Consider the following 20,584-nt stretch of genomic DNA (forward strand, 5'->3'; position numbering starts at 1 on the left):
TCTCTCTCTCTCTCTCTCTGTGTGGATTACATATCTTTGAATTTAAATTTTAGTATTCGTAATATTCCAAGTGTAAAAATTAGATTTGAGAATCAACCTTACAGTAAGTGCAGGATGCACGCAATGGATACATATAGATATACATTGTTGACCTCAAGGAAAAATGCAGACAAATATTCTCTTCACATCTATGTCAAGTAACCAGATCTACATCAAGCAAAGTTTTGACTAGTGCCTTTTTGACATGCTTAAAACAGAATAAAGAAGACTATTCAAACAAAATACAGTGGCAAGAAATCCTGAAAATGAAATTAGCTAATTATCATGTGTTAATTTTAGTTATTATAGTATAGAGGGTCAGAAACATTTTTTGGAACCAATTTTAGTTTCCTTGTGAAGACTCCTCCTCCCCCCCCAGCTTTAAATCTTTTCTCCTGAAACCATGCTGTGAATTACAAAGCAAAACAACATTTTATATATTTTTCCAGACGAATTAAATTGTTTCCAAGTATTTGTGAATTAGTCATCTTTTCATTCAAACTTGAAACATGGCATGTTGATCTAAAACTGCAGACCAATTGTTCTCGTTGTGACTCCAAAACATCATGTGGTTGCAAACAGTTGATTAATCCTTCACAGCTTTACATGAGGTTGAATAATCTGAAAACAATAGGATGCAACTGAGCATTAGTGAACGCCAGCATGACAGATGTTGAACCGAGCCTGTCAGGCACAGTCACTCTGCTCCTAATATTCTGCATCCTAAATGGTCTTGTTAATAGGGGTGGTCAGGAGCCCACATTATTTCATTAACAAACAGTCTGGGACATTTTCAATTTTTAAAGGACTATATTATGTTCTGGTTCCAACAAGACCCTACTTGTCCTTTTGGCTGTGCGTGAATTCTTTTTTTCTCTCCATCATCTGAAAAGCTCTCCTTTTTTATGGGTTTCCCAACCATTGTGATTATATTTGCCATTTTGTTTATATGTAAAAGTAGCAGCTTCATGGCTGGCATAAAGCTGTTCATTTTTTTCAAAAACATCAGATCTGTACTTAAAATTCCAGTGAACATTCAAACTACACCTATGCACAACATTTTCATGTGGAATTATAGACGTGCCTTGGTTTGCACACTGAGCAATAACATTACCACTATTTGCACCTGAAGCTTAAACCCTACCCCTTTGGGTGGTACTGCAATATTATGTCTAATGAAACTTCACTTGAGTTTTATTTACTCCCCTGTGCTTTGCTTTGTTTAGCTCATCTTTCAAAATATTTTATTTTGCCACTGTGGTTTTGCCATATGCTTGGTTGCTAGATAAAGTCAGAGCTTACTGGAAACAAGCAGCCTTGCAAAAAAGAATAAAAGGCTACATGACCATCACTGTATGTTGCACTTCATAAAAAAAGTTAAGCAAACAAAGAAAGATAGACCTTACAGTTAAATTTTCAACAGCGTAGCAGACAACAAAGGAAATGGAGGGGGGCTGTGAAACAAAAAGAAAGGGAAAAAGTAACAGGCAATGGATATAAGCAAATGTAGTTCGTGTACTTAGTCTTACTTAGGAACATGAAATGGAAATGGACAGCCTTTCAGTCAATTCCGACTTATGGCCACCCTACGAATAGGGTTTTCATGGTAAGCGGTATTCAGAGGTGGTTTACCATTGCCTCCCTCTGAGGCTGAGAGGCAGTGACTGGCCCAAGGTCACCCAGGGAGCTTCATGGCTGTGCGGGGATTTGAACTCTGGTCTCCCAGGTCGTAGTCCAACACCTTAACCACTATGCCACACTGGCTCTCCTAGGAAGCTGCTTTATACTAAGACCATTGTTCCATCTGTCTCAGTATTGTCTACACTGACTGGCAGCAGCTTCCAGGGTTTCAGTCAGGAGCCTCTCCCAGTTCTAGTCCACCCTGGAGGTGCTGGGGATCAAACCTGGGACCTTCTGCATGCAAAGTATGTGCTATGGCCCTTTCTCTTAGCCAAGGCACATCCCCAGCTTGGTTTCTGCCCGAGATGAAAAGAAATAGCTTTTGAGCTTACGTATATCCGGGGGCTGGAATTCAGTCTGCTATTTAGCCTTATGCCATCAGCACCATTGGTTGGTGTTTTTAAAGTTCGTATATTATACTATATAACTTCATGCTCCAGCCTGTTAGGTGCCAGACAGAACATTTCAGAGCCACTCCAGAGAGTTGTTAAGAGAAGGGCATGATCCAAAACGGGCATGGTCAAGTTCCAGAGCAGACAGTTCAAGATCAGAGGGGCCAGAGGCAGGAGTGTAATGGAAGTCAAGTTAGAGATGCGATCCGAAAAAGGGAGTTTAGGACAAATAATACATGAAAATTGAATATAGAAATCAATAAAAACAAACTTTCAATGCTTATTCCAAGGCACTTATACCTTCAGTTTATAAGACAAATACAAATCGAAAAAGTGCTTCATTGGAGTTTTCGCCCAATGCGTTTCGACAACCTGTCTTCCTTAGTGGCCAAGTGCTTAAAAATGCAAGTAATATTGGTTAGTGCCTCAGAAGGGGAATAAAAAGGGTCTTTTTTAGCAACAATATATTACTGTATATATATTAGCGCTCACTCGAGCTTTTAATTTATTCATTTATTCATTTATTGCATTTGTATACCGCCCCATAGCCGAAGGTCTCTGGGCTGTTTACAACAAAAGTAAGTAAGTAAGTAAAAAATCCTTTAAAAGTGAAAGCAATATGTATCGCAGTCTAATGTGGGATATCACAAATCCTACACAAAAATGTTTTAAAAATCCTAAATTGTAAAGGTTAGAGAATGTACTCTCAATAAGAGGGAGGGAAACCCTCCAACTAGTTTCATTTACTCATTAGCAGAAGTGCAGAGCTTGGAAAAGTTACTTTTTTGAACTACAACTCCCATCAGCCCCAGCCAGCATGGCCACTGGATTGGGCTGATGGGAGTTGTCGTTCAAAAAAGTAACTTTTCCAAGCTCTGAAAGTGGCACTAAAAAACACTCCCCCTCCCGAAGCAATATTATTAGCAGCAATCTGGAACACCCATAGGGTGTAAATTTGCCCCTGAGCTTGCAAATCTATACATGGACAGGTCTGAAAAAACTATATTCTAAATGACAAAAATGTGTTTCCAAAAAATATAAAATCCTGCAAGAGGTATCTGGATGACATTTCCATAATTTGGGAAGGAACTGCTGAATCCCTTATAGAATTTAAGATTTATTTATTTATTTATTACATTTATATACTACCCCATAGCCAAAGCTCTCTGGGTGGTTTACAGCTATTAAAAACATTAAAAACAAATATACAAATTTTAAAACACGAAAAACAATTTAAAAACACAATTTAAAAAACACATGCTAAAATGCCTGGGGGAAGAGGAAAGTCTTGACCTGGCACCGAAAAGATAACAGTGTTGGCGCCAGGCGCACCTCGTCAGAGAGATCATTCCATAATTTGAGAGTCACCACTGAGAAGGCCCTCTCCCTTGTTGCCAGCCTCCCAGCTTCCCTTGGAGTAGGCACCCAGAGGAGGGCCTTAGATGTTGAGCGCAGTGTACGGGTGGGTTCATGTCGGGAGAGGCGTTCCATCAGGTATTGTGGTCCTAAGCCGTGTAAGGCTTTATAAGTTAAAACCAGCACCTTGAATCGAGCTCGGAAACATACAGGCAGCCAATGCAAGATCCACATTAATAGGAAGCATGATATTATTAAGTTTGAGTTAAATTGTTACACCTACAGAATTAACTTCCTTGGTATGACAGTAATTAAAAATCTTTACATACAGATACCTTTAAGAAACCTATGGATGCCAATTCCTTTCTGAAATTTGATAATTTCCATCCAGGCCATATTAAGAAAAATTTACCATATTCTCAAAAGATCAGTCTCAGAAGAAACTCTAGCATTGTATATGATTTTGATTTGTTGTACTCATATGCCTTCAAATCAGTTATGACTTATGGCGAGCCGCGACCCTATGAATCAGAAACCTCCAATAGCATCTGTTACAAACCACCCTGTTCAGATCTTGTAAGTTCAGGTCTGTGGCTTTCTTTATGGAGTCAATCCATCTCTTGTTTGGCCTTCCTCTTTTTCTACTCCTGTTTTTCCCAGCATTATTGTCTTTTCGAGTAAATCATGTCTTCTCATGATGTGTCCAAAGTATGATAACCTCAGTTTCATCATTTTAGCTTCTAGTGATAGTTCTGGTTTAATTTGTTCTAACACCCAATTATTTGTCTTTTTCTCAGTCCATGGTATGTGCAAAGCTCTCCTCCAACACTACATTTCAAATGAGTTGATTTTTCTCTTATCCACTTTTTTCACTGTCCAACCCTCATATCCATACATAGAGATCGGGAATACCATGGTCTGTATGATCCTGACTTTAGTGTTCAGTGATACATTTTTGCATTTGAGGACCTTTTCTAGTCCTCTCATAGCTGCCCTCGCCAATCCTAGTCTTCTTCTGATTTCTTGACTATTGTCTCCATTTTAGTTAATGACTGTGCCAAGGTATTGATAATCCTTGACTAGTTCAATCTTCTTGTTGTGAACTTTAAAGTTACATAAATCTTCTGTTGTCGTTACTTTAGTATTTTTGACGTTCAGATGTAGTCCTGCTTTTTGCTTTCCTCTTTAACTTTCATCAGCATTCCTTTCAAATCATTACTGGTTTCTGCTAGTAGTATGGTATCGTCTGCATATCTCAAATTATTGATATTTCTCCCTCCAGTTTTCACACCTCCTTCCTCTTGGTCCAATCTCGCTTTCCATATGATATGTTCTGCATATAGATTAAACAAATAGGGTGATAAAATACACCCCTGTCTCACACCCTTTCCGACTGGGAACCAATTAGTTTCTCCATATTCTGTCCTTACAGTAGACTTTTGTCCAGAGTTGTGCATCAGGACAATCAGATGCTGTGGCACTCCCATTTCTTTTAAAGCATTCCATAGTTTTTCGTGATCTACACAGTCAAAGGCTTTGCTATAATCTATAAAGCACAGGGTGATTTTCTTCTGAAATTACTTGGTCCATTCCATTATCCAGCGTATGTTTGCAATATGATCTCTGGTGCCTCTTCCCTTTCTAAATCCAGCTTGGACATCTGGCATTTCTCGGTCCATATATGGTAAGAGCCTTTGTTGTAGAATCTTGAACATTACTTAACTTGCATGGGACATTAAGGCAATAGTTTGATAATTACTGCATTCCCTGGGATCCCCTTTCTTTGGAATTGGGATGTATATTGAACACTTCCAGTCTGCGGGCCATTGTTGTCTTTTCCATATTTTTTGTCAAAATTTTGTCAAAATTTGGACAGATTCAGTCTCAGTAGCTTGTAGCAACTCTGCTGGTATGCCATCTATTCCTGGTGGTTTGTTTTTTCCAAGTATTTTAAGTGCAGCTTTCACCTCACATTCTAACATTTCTGGTTCTTCATCATATGGTTCCTCCATGAATGAATCTGTCATCCTTGCATCTCTTTTACAGAGTTCTTCAGTGTATTGCTTCCATCTTCCTTTTATTTCATCTCGGTCAGTCAGTGTGTTCCCCTGTTGATTATTCAACATCCCTACTCTTGGTTTAAATTTCCCTTTAATTTCTCTAATATTTTGGAATAGGGCTCTCGTTCTATCCTTTTTGTTGTCCTCTTCTATTTGTATACAATAACTAATGTAATAGTTTTCGTCGCTGTATTGTTGCATTTAGGGTTCTAACCATGTTTCTGTCTCCTTTTGCTTTTGCTTTCCTTCTCTCTTTAACCATTTTAAGTGTTTCTTCAGTCATCCACTGAGGCCTTTCTCTCTTTTTCACTAGAAGTATTGTCTTTTTGCATTCTTCCCTGATAATGTCTCTGACTTCACTCCAGTTCTTCTGGTTCTCTGTCAACTAAGTTTAAAGCCTCAAATCTGTTCCTTATTTGATCTTTATATTCTTCTGGGATGTTATTTAAATTGTATTTTGGCATTATGATTGCTTTGTTGTTCTTCTTTAGCTTTACTTTGATTTTCCATATTTCCAGTTCATGATCTGTACCGCAGTCTGCTCCTGGTCTTGTTTTCACAGAAAGTATGGAACTTCTCCATCTTCTGCTACCAATTATATAATCAATTTGATTCCTGTATTGACCATTTGGTGATGTCCCCATGTACAGTCATTGTTTTGGTTGCTCAAAACATGTGTTTGCAAGAAACAAATAACTGGCTTCACAGAATTCAATATGTCTTTCTCCTGCTTCATTTCTATCTCCTAAGCCCCATTTCCCCACAATTCCTAGTTCTTTTCTGTTCCCTACTTTTGCATTCCAGTCCGCCATGATTATCATGATTGTTTTGATGTGTGATCAATTTCTTCCTGTACTTCTGCGTAAAAACTTTCCAATTGCAGTTGGAGCATAGACTTGGATGATGGTTATGTTAATAGGTTTCCCGTTAAATCTTATTGATATCACTCGCTCAGACCTTGCGTTGTAGCTCCTAATTGATTTTGCTACATCACTTCTCACTATTAAAGCAACCCCGTTTCTCCATAATTTCTCATTTCCTGCATAAAATATTTTATAGTTGCCTGATTTAAAATGTCCCATTCCCCTCCATTTTAATTCACTCATGTCAAATATTGTAATGTTGATACATTCCATTTCTTGCTTGACAATTTCTAACTTTCCCTGGTTCATGCTTCTCACATTCAATGTTCCTATTGTGTACATCGTACAACTCCGGACTCTCCTTTCGCATCTGTGCGCATCAGCCTCTGGGCTTCCTTTCGCTTTGACCAAGCTATGTCATTTGTCACAGTGCTACTTGTCCTTGTCCTTTGTTCTTCCCTAGTAGCTCAGTGAGTGCCTTCTGACCTGGGGGTCTCATCTTCCAGCACTATCTTGTGTTGCATTTTGGATACTCTGTTCATAGGGTTTTCATGGTAAGAGGTATTTAGAGGTGGTTTACCATTGCCTTCCTCTGAGTTTGGATGCATATTGATAAACAGGCTAAATTTTTAATTAAACAGCTTCAGACCTGTGGCTACCCTAAAAGAAATTTGAAACGGACATTAAAAGTTTGTTTTCCTTGTTTGGTGTATTAAATGTTCATTTTCATGTATTTGTCCTTAACCCCCTTTTTCTGAATCTATGTATTTTGTTAAGGATAGCAACTTTTTCTGTTTGTGAGATGAGATGCAAGACAGCAAAAGGTGCAGTACTTCCACAGCCAGGCATTGAAGAGGGCTGAGGACTTCATTAGAACCAAAGCTTGATTTTTCAGGGGGCCTATATGGACTTAACTGTATAGGTGGCCACAGGGGGTGGAGAGGGGGCAGTCCCCCACTTCCCAGATAAACCATAATCTCCAGATCTAATTAAAAAAAAATCTCATTTTAAAAAAAGAGTAAGCCTTTGTCGAGCCTAAGATATGAGGCAAAATGTGCAGGTACTATTCTTCTCTTTTTTGTGAGTGAAAAACACGCCTGCTCCCCATTTCAGTGTTTTACTTTGCTCCCCCCTTGAAAAATTCCTGCGGACGTCCATACCCTAACTACCAACTAGCCTCTCCCCCAAAAAGAAAAGTGAACCTTAGCTAAACCCTAGGGGTGATGTCAAAAATTACTGAACTGTGTAGTTAGGACACATCCCCAAATTTCCTAATGTCAACAAGAAATGTATATATCACCACCAATCCATTTTTGTTTTTTGTATGTGATGGTACTCACTGGAATGGAACACCATCACCTCTTTTTTTGCTGCCCACCTCAACCATTTTATGATGGCACCCATGGCACTTTTATCACGATATGAGTACAGCCCTGTAGCCAGCCTCTCTTGTTAGGTGGGACAGCCACATTTCTAGGTGGGGCATTTGGGGGGGGGTAGAGGTGCACAACACCAGGCAATTCCCATACACACACAGTAGGGGAGAGGACGTGAGGGCCCGACCAGGGGAAGGGAAAGGCAGTAACCTTCCTTGTCATTTTTTCTCCATCCAGAGAGTGTGTTCACTTACATGAATGAAGTTTAATTGGCTGAACTGTCTCACCCTTTTTGAGATATCCCCAAGAATACCAGACTCAAAAGTTTGACTTTGCCTATAACTACAGTTCCCTTTTGGCTGTGGTCTGCCCAGTGTTCTGATTTTTCATGAATTGAACTACTTTGGTAATGACTGTGAGCTTCTCAATTTGGCTTTGATGCTGCGTTAGATATCTCAGTTTTAGATACCACCTGAAAAACAAACTTGCCCATACTATAAGTTTAGGGAACAGCAGAGGGAAAATAAATACTTTAGGGTGTGTTTGTTAAATCCTCCTTCAGAGTACTTCCTTCTGCTCCTGTTCCTGACCTTTAGATTTTCCTGCCTGTTGAACAATCAAGGGAAAGCTTTTTAACTGGCTTCTATATGAAGGACAAACTAAGCAATTGGAAACTAATTGTGGAAAGCAATTGGTTTTTGTTTTTTTTACTTGTTGCTAGGTTGATTTTTTTCTGTCTACAAATCCTGAAAAGGCCTCATGTTGAGCTGCACTTATTGAGAAAACTGGAAATTAGGCCTGAGTTATAGCCTAGTTGGCCAGCCAGCTAGCTAACTATCTAACTGCAGTGTGCACAGCAATATTTCTGTTCCTCTAGGTTGTTTTTGTCTATGACAAAACACGCCTGATCTCGTTTGATCTTGGAAACTAAGCAGGGTCAGGCCTAGGGTTGCCAGGTTCAATCCCTGAGACTGATCCTGTATCTTTAGGAGAAGAGAAAGTCAGCCAAGTGCAGGTGTTCTTGCAACCCTGTAATAGGAAAAATCACCAGGTGGAATTCTCCCTCCCCCCTGCACAACTTTTAAAGATACAAAAAACCTCTTGGTTGCCAGGCCCAGCCTCCAAGAGGTCTTTTGTATCTTTAAAAGTTGTGCAGGGGGAAGGGAGAATTCCACCTTGTGGTTTTTCCCATTACAGAGTTGCAAGAACACCTGCACTTGGCTGACTTTCTCTTCTCCTAAAGATACAGGATTAGTCTCAGGCCAGGAACCTGGCAACCCTAGCAGGCCTGGTTAGTACTTGGATGGGAGACAGCTGGGGACTACCAGGTGCCGTAGGCTTAGAGGAAGGCAATGGCAAACCACCTCTGAATACCTCTTACCATGAAAACCCTATGAATATATTCAAAAGATTCATAGGGTCGCCATAAGTTGTAATCAACTTGAAGGCACATAACAACAACTACAAAGGCTGTTTTCATCCTTTGCTATCAAGTACTCAAGAAAAAGAAGAAATAGTATAGTGAGTGCTTTAAAAGAATAAGGGGTAGTCATTTTTTCAGATCACTTTAAAATATCTCTTTATTTCTCTCTTTAGCAATAAGCACCCAATTCTGCTCTATCCATTACAATAAATGCAGAATCAACAAACTCTTACTTCTTACTGCAGGAAAACAAAAATGCTTCTTTATTGCTGGCTGGGTAGAGAACACAAATTTAAATGAAAATGAAAAGCAGAGCAAAGGAAAGTCTAAGGGGCGAAGTCTAACTATAGCCCATAATACAAAGTTCTAATATTGAACTCTTCAAGGGCCATGTTATTATTCTGCCTGTTTTTATCAGGATTACTCATTTAAGTAATTATAGGGCAATTGTGATTATTAAAAAGTCATTCTCAGTTAAGGAAAGTCTTGAGTGAGCAAACTTTGGGGGCTCTTCCAGATGCTGCTTTTGTTGTGCACTCATTGCCTTATTCCATAAATTTTTCAGAGGGTCCTTTTCTTAAATTGCTCCTGTTCTTAAAACAAGCTGTCATTCTTTAAATGGAGGCTGTCAACATCCATCATGTCACAAATTAAAAAGAAGACAATTTCCTCCAAAAATCCAGGGGGGGGGGGCGAAGCACAGCTATGATGCTCCATTCGCCCCGACTACAGACCTGTATAAGGACCAGCACCTCATTCTTCACACACACACAAAAACACTGTATATCACAATATAAAAAAAGAGAGGTAGAAGGGTGAGAAGGAAACCAAGCAGGAACCACACACATAAGCAAAGCTGCTTAGACTGAGGAGCAAATCCTGAGACCAGAGCTTTTGGGGTTTGGTGATTGCAGCATGGACTGTGGGGTTGACAGACACACTTAACCATCTATGAATGGAAGGACTGTTGTCATTTTTTTCTCTTTCAAGATTACTCTACAGTTTACAAATGCAGGAAAATAAAAGAGATAGAGTGAGGAATGTCACACTGAAAGAGATCCAGAGGTAATGTGCTGTCAACAGAGCCTCAAGGAGGTGAACCAAGCAAGGAGTTCTGTCAAAGCGACTCTCCAGACTTTGCAATCTACATCAACAAATACTACTAGTGCTCAGTGATGGTTGGGCTCCAGTTGGGAATGGTAAGGCAGAAGGTATGAAGCCCAACAGTAGAGGTGGAATCTGAGCCAGTGACAGGCAAAGCCAACTAATTCTAATTTTGTCCACTCTCACTGTAGAACCCCTGTTGAGTTCCACAAGGGCTACACTGAGGCTAAGGAAAAAGAAGCTGACAGGTAATCTGACTCCCTAGACTAGTTGTAAGAAGGCAGGAAGATGGGGGCTTGCTAAAAGGAGACAGATTGGTAGGGCAGTGCCCCACAGGCCCTAATGGAACAGCCTCCACTGCTACCACTCACCAATACTTCATCTTGTCCAATGGAAGTCCAAATAGCTAGGATCCTCTCTTCACAATTGTCTGTAGTACACTGATCTGGTTTTACAAGGCTTGCACTTGATGGGCAGTGTTTTTCTGGAAATACTGGTGGCATTAGGTGAGCAACATGGAGTGAGGCTGTTTGGCATTTTAGGTCTTCATTATGACCAAATAAAAAGCATGGCAGGAACTGTGGCCATATATGTGGGCATTATATGTGACTTCTCACTAGTATCATGCCATATTAGGTATTTATGTATATAGCAACATCAATAGTCACAGCATCTTACAGGATAATAATTTGGGTTTCTGCTCCAACGAGCTTACAATCCAAGATTTATAACAGAGAGGAAGCAACGGAGGGAATCAAGTCGTTACTGTTACAGTCAATAACCAGCGTAAAACAGAAAACATAGGACACTCAAAAGCGAACATTATCCAAATGTACAGAAGAATAAAATGGAGTGTAATGGGATAAAATAGAATAAGATAAAATTGTTAAAACATCTCTATTCTTAAACTCCAAGAGGAGAAGATTATGAAATGACTAGGGTCAATTCCTGGTGAGTTTTGTTTGCTGCAGGGCAAAATTTGGCAACGTGAAGAGTAGTAGATGTATTTTGGTCAGAAAGGAGTAAAGAAACAAAAAATGCATCTGATCATCCTGGTGATCTTAATAGGAGAGGTTCAATAAAAGGTCTGCATAAATCACAATAAAATGAGCAATATAGGAAGACATTGGTCACCATTTTAACCTCTCCAGTGTCACATGGGCACTTGCATTCATGGTAGAGGATTTTTTTATATCTTCCTTCCAAAACAGCTGAGGGAAGGACATTAAAATGCACCATTGTAAAAGCTCTGTTATGCTTTTGGACCACGAGTGCAGGAAAATAATTTGCAGGTTCATTGGACTGGAGTACTCTGTCAATTGAAATATGGTTAAAGGTTAAACCTTGGTCATGTTGGTGTACAATATCAGTGATGTGTTGCCTGAGAGTCACTCAGGCCATCTCATGTTTTTGGGAGATGGGATAATTCAAGGAGAGTCCATATAATATAACTAGAGCTTTTGGGGCAACGTTTGCTTCCATACTGACTGGAAATCATCCTGTAATATTAACGGAGCTAGACCAGTTGAAAGAAAGGTTTGTCTCTGGTAGAAATTAAAAATAGCAAGCCAAGCCCTGGTTTCAACCTTCTGAAGGCCAGCTTCCAATTGTAGGGTGACAGAGGGAAAGGAGTTCAGCAACATCTGGAGAGCCAAAGGTTCTGCATACCTGTTGTAAGTGCATCTCCAGTATACAGGATAATGAGAACAGAAATGTGGAGTCATTTAAAAGAGCAGGAGACCATCAGATGACTCTTTATAGCATCTAAATGCATATCAGGTGCTTTACGAAAGATCAAATGGACAAATCTCTTCTCATCCCAAATAATAAAAAAGAGGCCTATAAATACAATTAATTACATTTTAATCCGGTTCTTTCTCCAAGTAGCTTAGGTACTAAGCTCACATGGTACATCCATCCATCAACAACCCTGTGAGGTAGACCCTGAGAAATAATAACTGATCCAAGGTCCGAGCAGAGATTTGAATCCAGATTACCCAATCTGGTGCTCCAGAACCACCATCCAGAACCACACAGGCTTTATCAGGATATAGTCCTTGATGCTTTGCTTTCCATTCTTGCACTTATATAGCTGGTGTACACTTGAACCATCACCACCTGCCTCATGATCATCTTGTGAATGTGCAGGTTGCTGCTAGGCTCATTGCCAAGCTAGGCTTGCATAGACTAGTGCCTCCATATCAGCGCTACATAACTTGAGAGTTACTCTAATGTCCCCAGTGACCGAGGCTTAAAAAGTGCAAGATGGAAATCCTAGTGTCTGCATAGACAGCATCCATGAACAGTTATTAAATCTGGGAACCTTGCAAAAGGACTTCCATTCAGCTGATGAAGTGAGATAGTGGAAGGCCTTTACTCCTGTAGCCCTTATCCATGGAAATGTTACCCAAAAAAGAGTTGCCCTCTTGTATCAAAGCCTGCTGACTTTAGGTGACCCAATTAGTATTGCTTTCTCTTTCAAAAGCTCTTTGAAAGTCATTTTATGTTATTTTGTTAGGTGTGTGTCTTTATTTGTAAATTAATTTGTGATTGTCTTGTTGATTTTTATGCTCTGAAATTGAGCTTGTTGAGTAAGCAGTATATGGGTGTATATGATACTCACACACTTAAGAAATAAATTAACTTTGCACCAGCCCTGGAGAAGGCACCAAACATCATGCTCATAACATGATCCATCACTTCTGCAGCTTCTAAGCTGTCTTGATGGGCCTGCAGGAGGAGATAGGAATAATCACATGGTAGTTGCTTGCCCAATCAAGATGGATTGGGCAGAATCATTAAACTCAAAGCCATGCCTGCCTGGGCTACTAGAAACTTTGTGGCTAACTGCATAAAAGAGGGATGCGGAACCTGCCCCCACCCTCAGATATTCTTGGATCCATCACCCATCAGCTCCAGCCAGTATGGCCAATGGTCAAGAGTGATGGAAATAGCACTCCAGCAGCTTATGGAGGTCAGCAAGCATTGTTCTTAGGTCATAATGAAGACAGGATGTGTTGGCCAATCCCTCTTGCATGACCACATAATGTCAGTAGTTGTTCCAGGTCATAATGGGGATGCCCATAACACTCAGGATTTACTGAACCCTTTGCACTCAAAACAGGGCTCTGACTTTTGCGATACTGAGCCAAAATTTTAAGAAGGCAGAAAGCAGTTGGTAAGTAGTATCTTTTTACAATCTCCAGCTGAGAGGCACTGATAGGGTTTACTTGTCCATACTACATGCTATGAGATCAGGATGCTTGTAGATGACGAACAAATACCACAAAGAGTTACTAGTACTGCAACCAAACTGGTGTTATTAATACTTTAGAATGGGGAAGTGTATTTAGATTAAAGACTATGATGATCCAGCAGCTAATGGCTACAACTAACTGTCCCTTAATAGTGTTTTTCTCCAGTAATATTAGAAATATACAATTTAGGAATGGTAGACTTGATACAGGAGTGAAAATAAGAGTAAAAACTGATTTCAGAACACACACTGCACCCCAGTACACTATTATATGAGTTGTAGAGCCACTCTGGAACCACAGTTGTTGAAGAAATTCTGTTTGGGGAGGTTCATTGGACAGGATTCATGTCACATTTGAGTTGATCACCATAACTGGAGCAGGAGAGAATTTTATATCAGTTCCAATTTCTTTTTTATGTATTTGTTTTAGGGATTTATGCACTGTCCTTCAACAAGTTTGTAGGGTGGCTTACAAAAATGAAAATTACAATAAAACACCAACTAAAACACCACCACAGCATACAGTGAAAAATAAAACAAATACAAAACAGCATAAAAGCAGTGTGTAGAGGACTAAAAAGCCATTTGGTAAGGATAATTTTATCCTCTCTGCATCCCTAGGTTTTTTTATTGTGTGCAGATGTAACCTTTACCACTTGGCTAGAATATGATGAACTAACTTACCAAGTGGTTACATGCTCTCAGCAATAAATTACCACATGGTAAATGATGTCCTGTATGCACCTAGCTAAAGGTTTAGTATCATAATCCAGGGGTAGCCAATGAGGCACCCTCCAGATGTTGTTGAACTACAGCTCCCATAGCTCCAGCCAGCCCCAATGGCCAGGGATAATGGCAAATTGAACTCCAGCAACCTTTGGAAGGCATCACGTTGGCTATCCTTGTAAACAATGCCATAGTCTGTTGCTTGGCTTACCACTCATTCAACCATAAGAGATTAATTACTATAACCATATTGCGATAGTAGATGACATAGGCCTATTATTTTTTAATACAGAGTTATTATCTTGTGCAAATAGGCATAAAATTACAAATTATAACCCACAGTTTCTCATTGATTTCCAATTGGATGCAAGATTGCCATTGGATGCCAGATGCTGTTTGGTCTGTGTTGCTTGGAACTCCACTAGTGATGCTGGTCACCTTTTAGGTTTCTTACATAGTGTTTTCTCAGCAGGGAAGCCCCCACCTTTTGCTAAAGGCTTATAGGTTATCCATATGTTCTAGTGGAATGGTTGGCCTGACTGGAATTAACTCAGAAGTGGTGTCCAGCGTTATGGCTGGAGCTGGCCCAGAAGAGATTATAAATGCCCCTGATCTAATTAAATATCTTGCCCCCTGCTGGTAAACAAAAGAAAATGAAGGTGAATATATATATATAAACGCCCAATTCCCTAGGATCTTTAAGTAGCTAGATAAGGGCTACCCCAGGGTCAGTAATGTATGCTTTAAAGGTCTCTAATGGGCCAAACTAGTTACATAAATGAGACCTGATTATTTTTTCAGTTGTATACTCACAATCAACATTCAGAGCAATTCACAGTGGGAGGCTTGGGAGTGGGGTTCTTATGAAGATAGCTCCCATATGAAGATTAAAAAAGGTGCCCACACAGCTATCTCCTTTTTATTTTTTAAGGTGCCCACATAGCTATGTTCATGCATGCTATGTCAGAATCAACAAACTAGAAGGTTGGGACAAAAACAAAAGGGAACAAGAAAGACCAACGTTGCTCCTCAAATACAAATTCAAACATGTGCACGTGTAGACTAGTCTAAGGCCAGGTTCACATGGGAGCTGAAATCCGCATTGAATATGAAGCTTTTTCCATCGAGACAGAGTTCTACAGTTCACACACATCCGTCCTCCCCACCTTTCAATTTGCTGTTTTGCTGTTTTGCATTCACACACATTCGTGTTTATTAGTATCGCTGTTTCCCTGTGACCCCACCTCCAAATGTGCATGTTAACTCCCTCCGGAACATCCCCATCGCTAATGGAGAAGGGGAGGGGTTTTCTGTCAATTTCACGCTAAGCCTGGAGTTAGGGGGAGTGCAACTGACATGAAATTACTTTTTCTCTGTTGTCAGTTTTATTTCCTCTAGACAAAGCCCTTTTTTGTGAAGAACAAATGAAATATTTATAGTGTGCAGTGTGTATATTTTTATGCTTGTGTGTGTGTGCATGCGCGTGTCTTCATCTCTGGTGATTGCAAGATACACAGATGGCCAAGCAGAGGCTTCTCCGCCACCGCTGCCGCCACCCTCCAGGGTCCCCCTCCTCCTCCTCCTGAGGGCTGTGAATGAAAGAAGCAGTGGCGACAGCAGCAGTGGCAGTAGCAGCAGCGGCAGCTGCTGCAGTAGCAGCACCAGCGACGCCTGCCTGCCGCGGCTCTCACCTTGTAGCAGCCAGCGAGCGATAGCATCAGCCTCCTGGGTGAAGCCACTGTGGTAAAGGGCACCCAGCAGGGCCGGGGAGGAGGAGGGCAACGACAACGGTGGCATACATCTAAGCATAACATACAAAAATATATGTTGAGAGAAAAGTAAAAATAGCGAGTAAACGGAGTGCATTACCGCTTTAAAGGACTGAGGGAGGGAACTTGTTTGGGGGGGGAAGTGGGGGAAAGGAAGGCTAGAGCGACCGGAAGTTTGTTTGTTAGTGACATGAAACAAAATGACATCCATAGACAGTGTCGGGGGTGGAGAAAGAGAGGATCTAAAATGACGAACAACCCGTGCAGCCAACAACAGAAGAGAAAAGTGACTTCACGGCAGGTGGGCACAGAAGCGGGTGCGGATTTTCAAACAATTTTTGGATTTTTATCAGATTGATTTAATCCGGATTTAAAGGCAAGAACAGCTGAATGCATTCACGTTGGCAAAAAGTCATGTAAATAGTCCTAATTAAAAGGGTCAGCAAATAGCACCAGATCCACACTAAACCTCCGTGTGAACGGGGCCTAATTCAAATGGAGAAAAAGTGGATTGACAGCTGAACAACACTCAGATGTGGACAAGCCTTTAATTATTGCTGGGAGAGAAATGCCATCTTTCTGTTGTGGTATAAAAGTATTTCCCATAACAAGCACCCATATATTCCCTACCTTGGGAAAACAAACAAAACAGGTATGTCCCAACAGCTTGCTTCCTCAATTCCAAATCAACCTTTAACATAAAGAAGTCTGACATCTTCTTTTGGGTAATTAAATTAAGGAAAGTGCCCCACTAGGGAATACAGCAGTTAAGAGACTGAGTTGTTAACAGAGATGTCCCCAGTTTAAATGTCACCTCAAACATGGACTCACCAGATTATATCAGGTAAGCTGCTACCTATAATGTAGAATAACAAACAATATTATCCTGCCTTTGTGGTAAACGTGGTTGAGATTATGTATGGGAAGTGTTTGAGTATTTGGGGAAAGTACTATGTAGGTACTAAGCATTATTTAATATAATCTGTTAGTCATGCTTTCAATAAACTCCAATATATCTAGCAATATAAAAGTTCCAAGGTAGATGTTTTTGCTTCCTGAAAAGATCCAGGGACCTAGGAGCAGAGAAGGGAAAGAAACTGGGAGCAATTTTGAGATGGCAAATGGCTAGCAGCGAAATGTTGAAGTACATGGTCCCCCACTTGCCCTCTCTTGCCCTCTTGACTGCAGCCTCTAGAACAGCCTTTCCCAACCAGTGTGCCTCCAGATGTTGTTGGACCACAACTCCCATCAGCCTCAGCCAGCATTGCCAATGGTCAGGAAGATGGGAGTTGTGGTCCAACAACATCTGGAGGCACACTGGTTGGGAAAGGCTGCTCTAGATGGACCAGTGTTCTGACTTGGTATATGGCAGTTTTATATATTTCCAGACCACTCACTTCCCCAACTTTGCTCAGGTTTTTGTTTTTTTTAAAGAACAGTGAAAGTTACAGGGAACTCGGTATCATTTGTAGTTTGGCCTAAGAAAAAACAAAATACTGCATTCTTCTGTTCAGGATGCCAATCAGCTGTGCTCATCTCCAGGATACTCCATTCCATCCTTCTTCCCCCTGGTTTTCTGCTTTTATTTTCCAAATGACACTTACTTAGCATGCTCAATCTTCATATTTTTTTGGGAGGGGGAGAAATTGCCACCTTAGGTTTTTTTAAAAATAAACAAATTAGTACTTCTGCAAACCTCAGTTTTCCCTCCCGAGCATTCTGATCCCATTTCTCAGTGGCCCTGTTTTGGCTATGTAGCTGTCAGTAACCACCGCCTGAGTTTGCCATTAGAATGAGTGATGATACTGGCCAGCTGTGTTACACATGATCTAGAACCAATAGCTCATTGCACAAGCCTGTTCCTCAGTGGTACATTTTGAGTATTTTGTAAGAGTTAAAAACAAACCAAAAATCAAAATCCCTAATGAATTAGTCTTCTAGTTAGCAAACATATGAAGACTGCAATATCCTGGAACTAAATGTTCAATGCTTTCTGAAGTATCACTTGGTTTAAGATTGATGAAGGGCTGCTGAGGTCAGGCTTGCAAATATAAAACCATCTGCAAACTCTCCTGGGCTAGGACCTGCAGCAGAGTAATTTTACAAGAGCAGGTGCTCATTTTGAATTTTTTTTTTCTGCTGAAATAGTTACTTTATCAAGGATGCTTCTAGCTAATTATGAAAGGTATCTTGTGGGTGCTTATTAGTGAGCTTTTTAATTATGTCATTTTGTTTTAAAAATGCTAAGTATGTGGAGTCCTTTAAATGTTTTTTTTAAAGTATAGCTACTTCGGCAGGAGACCTAACACAACTCAGTGGCTAAGAAACACAGGCCCAAAGTAAATCTTACAGATAACATCATCCACTGGCCCTTTCTAAACAGCAGCCTCTGAGTGTGTGTGTGTGTGTGTGTGTGTGAGAGAGAGAGAGAGAGAGAGAGAGAGAGAGAGAGAGAGACTCCAGATTGTCAATATCTTGAGGTTGCGGGAGAGATTCAAGCTCACAGCAGAATGTTAGGTTTGCACAATTTAAATGGATTAAAAGGTTCAGCTGCCCTAGTGCAACAAATCTGCTTTTAAAAAATCAGACTTTTTGTGGTTTGGAATGTGGGAGGGTAATGCATTGAAAAATGAACAAAATGATTAATGGAATGCATGTGTAAATACCCCACAAGCAAATCAGGATGAATGTAGGATGAGTGCTCATATTTGCACACCTACCCCACAAACGAATCAGAATGAATATATCTTAATAAAGACCAGATATAATCTAACCCCCACTTAAGTAGTATGCAAGTAAATCAGGATGAATGCTCAATAAACAAGTTGTCTGAAGTACCCAGAGAGAGTGATGGAGGAAGGGTATGTGGGAGGGAAGACTGATTGAACTCTTAAAAAAATGTTAAAATATTTTAAAAACTATATATATTTTTTCAAGGTCCACGATATAGGTCATGTTTGGAAGGGGTGTAGCCTCGTTCTTTTTTAACCAGGTTGAAAAAAGAAATCTAACTGGGTGTGAACGTTGATGCAAAAAAGATGCAGCAAAGGAGAACACATCCTACAAATTCTAATTTTTAAAACAAAACTAATATAGAAAAAATCACAAGATTATATGAGCATAGGGCAGATGAGTAGCTGATCCACTTGTCACTAAAAATATTGCAAAGGGTATCAAACAATGATACTTATATGATTTGGGAGACATTTCTAATTTTTGCAGGTACAAAATATTTCACTGAGATCTTGGGAAAGTCCACCGAAGCAGGCTTCTGTGGGCAGATCTCTAGTTGTCTGAGGAATCACGTACACAATTGGGATCTGCACAACTAATCCTGATGCAATTCAGCTGCCAGAACTGTGCATAGGTCCAGACAGAGAACTGGGAATCATACCAATCAGTTATTTGGGAGAGGAAGCAGGAAGGTGGAATTATTATTGTTGTTGTTGTTGTTGTTATTATTGCATTTATATACAGCCCCATAGCCGAAGCTCTCTGGGCGGTTTACAACAATTAAAAACATTAAAAACAAATATACAAATTTTAAAAAACACATTTTAAAAAAGCAATTAAAAAACACATGCTAAAATGCCTGAGAGACGAGGAAAGTCTTGACCTGGCACCGAAAAGACAACAGTGTTGGCACCAGGTGCACCTCGTCAGGAAGATCATTCCATAATTTGAGGGTCACCACTGAGAAGGCCCTCCCCCTTGTTGCCAGCCTCCCAGCTTCCCTTGGAGTAGGCACCTGGAGGAGGGCCTTGGATGTTGAGCATAGTGTATGGGTGGGTTTGCGTTGGGAGAGGTGTTCCATCAGGTATTGTGGTCCCAAGCCATGTAAGGCTTTATAGGTTAAAACCAGCACCTTGAATTGAGCTCAGAAACATACAGGCAGCCAATGCAAGCGGGCCAGAACCGGTTTTATATGTTCGAACTCTCTGGTCCCTGTTACCAGTCTGGCCACCGCATTTTGCACAAGCTGCAGTTTCCGAACCATCTTCAAAGGCAGCCCCATGTAGAGCGCATTGCGGTAATCTAACTTGGAGGTTACCAGAGCATGGACAACTGAAGCCAGGTTATCTCTGTCCAGATAGGGGAGTAGCTGGGCCACCAGCCAAAATTGGTAGAAGGCGCTCCATGCCACCGAGGCTACCTGAGCCTCAAGTGACAGAGGTGGTTCTAGGAGAACCCCCAAGCTACGAACCTGCTCCTTCAAGGGGAGTGCGACCCCATCCAGGACAGGTTGGACATCCACCATCCGGTCAGAGGAACCACTCACTAGCAGCATCTCAGTCTTGTCTGGATTGAGCCTCAGTTTATTAGCCCTCATCCAGTCCATTGTCGCAGCTAGCCACTGGTTCAGCACGTTGACAGCCTCACCTGAAGAAGATGAAAAGGAGAAATAGAGCTGCGTGTCATCAGCATACTGAGGGCAATGCACTCCAAAACTCCAGATGACCACACCCAGTAGTTTCATGTAGATGTTGAACAGCATGGGGGACAGAACTGACCCCTGCAGAACCCCATACTGGAGAATCCA

This window comes from Rhineura floridana, chromosome 7, assembly GCF_030035675.1.
Source record: "Rhineura floridana isolate rRhiFlo1 chromosome 7, rRhiFlo1.hap2, whole genome shotgun sequence".
Lineage (NCBI taxonomy): Eukaryota > Metazoa > Chordata > Lepidosauria > Squamata > Rhineuridae > Rhineura > Rhineura floridana.